Raw genomic sequence first — 2761 nt, forward strand, 5'->3', positions numbered from 1 at the left:
ACTACTTCATCAAAAATGAAAAACACAAGTTTATTTTAGTCTCGTAAAGTCTATGTGCAACTACTTTAAACAAGTCACTCAAAATGCAAGCTGCATGTTGTCAATTTATCCCCTTAATTAAGCTAAATGAGAAAGATATGATGTGTTACTTTCCAAAATAAAAATCTTAATTAACTACATGAGGAAATGCATGAAATTTGCTTAAAAACAATCATGCACATAGATATGTCAGTAGTTTGAAAAATTTTAATTCTTGGACATTCATACCTGCAAGAAAAGTTTGTTAGTTGTAAATAAAAGCCTTGTCCTAGCAAATGCATTGTCTTTCACCTCAAAAGTGTTAACCTAGAGGACAAAAGTGTGAACCTACGATACAAAAGTGTTGCTCTGTGGACTAAGAAGCAAGAAATCACTGACAAAAGCGCTAACCAAAATGACACATGCAGTAACCTGTGGGACAAAAGTGTTGCTCTGAGGATTAAATGCGTTGATTTGTAGATAAAAGCGCTAACCTAAATGCCAAATGCGCTAACCTATTAAATAAATGTGTGAATCTGGATTAAAATGCATTAAATTTGTTTTTATGTGAACTAGATAGGATATTAGAAAGATATATATGCGAGCCTCCAGCCCCACGGTGGGCGCCAAAATATGTCGACTTGAATTTCATCATTAGAATACTACCTGCAACATGTTAGTTTCACAAAATACAAAGGAAATGCTACAGGAAACCCAAACTCAACCAATGAAATTATATGAAATGAATATTAAAATAAAAACACTATTTTTACCTTCATGATTTAAATCTCATTGTGTCCTAACTCCACTATTCCTGGTTGCAGATGATGTGCTCTCGAACAAGCACTGTTAGCTTCCAAGATGGCATATGAAGAATGGACTAGTAACTGATAGTTAACTGATACTATGATATGCAATGCTAATGATTATGCTAAATTGCTTCAAGATTAAAACCCACGGATGTATAAGTTTTCACAAATTGTTAACTTGAGAACTCACTTGAAGACTAACTCTTTCTCAACTCAAACTCACACATTTATAGACTTTGAGAGGATAAGATGATGTGGCCTAGATCAATGGTCATGATCAGATCTGCAGATTTGGATGGTTGTGAGCAAAGGTGAAGGTTGAGAGAAAGGAGGAAGAAGAAGACAAGTGTCACTCATCTCACCTTGACTGGGTTGCTAACTGAGGAAATCTAGAAATGGCTGGAGAATAATTAGGCATGAGAGGACAAGTGGACTCAAGTCCTTCCTAAGATGTAGGGATGTTGGAGAGAATATAGAAGAAGGTTAGGAAATATGTGTACGTACACAATATTTCATTTATTTTGGAAGTTGGAGATAAGTGCCTAATAAATGTTTATTTATTTTAATTTTGTTGAATTAATTTAGCCAAATGATGGATGAGTTGGCAAAAGAAAGATGAAGTGGAGATGGGAGATGAGTTGGAAAATGAAATTAAATAATTTTAATATTTGAGACTATAGGATAGAAGAATAACCATTAAATATTAGATATTTAATTGATTGAGAAATAATTAAATATTAGATATTTAATTAATTGATTAGAGGAATAATTAAATATTAGATATTTAATTAATTAATTAGAGGAAAATGATAAATGAATTAATTAATAAAATATTTCAATTAAATTAATTAATAGAAAGACATGAAATAATTAAATAAATTAATCTTTTCAAATTAACTATTTAATAGAAGAATAATTATTAAATAAATATAAACATTTTTATGTGTATACAATTGTTTATGCTTAATTGGTTTAACTTCTATTCCGGTATTAATGTTTTGGGTTCTGGTATTAAAGTTTTAATTGTTAATGGTTCCGGTAATCTATGACAACTGATTCACCGCCACCTCTCAATTGTCTTCCAGTTATTTAAACTATCTAACAATTGGTATCAGAGCTTTGGTCCTCTCTCCAGAAATCTTAACCACTTGAGGAAGATCCTATGGCGACTAACAATTCAAGTTCATCTGGAGCTATCTTTCGAAGAGATATTCCTAGGCTTGATGGAATAAATTACACAGTATGGAAGATTCGGATGGAGACTCATCTGAGATGTCTTGGTAAGGAGATTTGGGAGATTACACAAAATAGTGTCACACCTTATAATCCGGCATCTGGCAATCCTCCTCCGGCAAACTTGGATAAGGAGCTTGAGAATGATTGTAGAGCAAGAGAAGCCCTCTTGTGTGCGCTTTTTTATCAGCAAATAATGGGATTAACCGATAAATCACCTGGAAAGGCTATATAGGATAAGTTAGAGACTCTTAATGAAGGTGACTCTATAGTGAAGATTGCTAAACTTGATGGTTACAAGGTGAGATATGAAAACCTGAAGATGGAAGAAGATGAAAGGATTACTGCATTCATGGAAAGGGTAAATGAGATTGTTATGGGAATTCATTATTGTGGTGGAACTCTGAGCGAAGATGAAATTGTTTCTAAAGTTCTGAGAGCCCTACCACTGGCTTACAAGATGAAGGCTACTGCTATTAATGAGTTGAGAACAATAGCTAATATATCTATCAACAAAGATACCTTGGCTGGGAAACTATCTGCTTTTGAGCTTGAAGAATTTGGACCTTCTGGAGCTATGAAGATTGAACCTGTTTTTCATGCATCTACATCTGCAACTGGTAAGCAAGATTGGAAAGCTCTATATGCAAAGGAAATGGAAGATATGAAGAGAGAAGATGAGTTTGAGCAACTTGAAGCAC

Source organism: Cryptomeria japonica, chromosome 8 (genome assembly GCF_030272615.1).
Source record: "Cryptomeria japonica chromosome 8, Sugi_1.0, whole genome shotgun sequence".
NCBI lineage: Eukaryota > Viridiplantae > Streptophyta > Pinopsida > Cupressales > Cupressaceae > Cryptomeria > Cryptomeria japonica.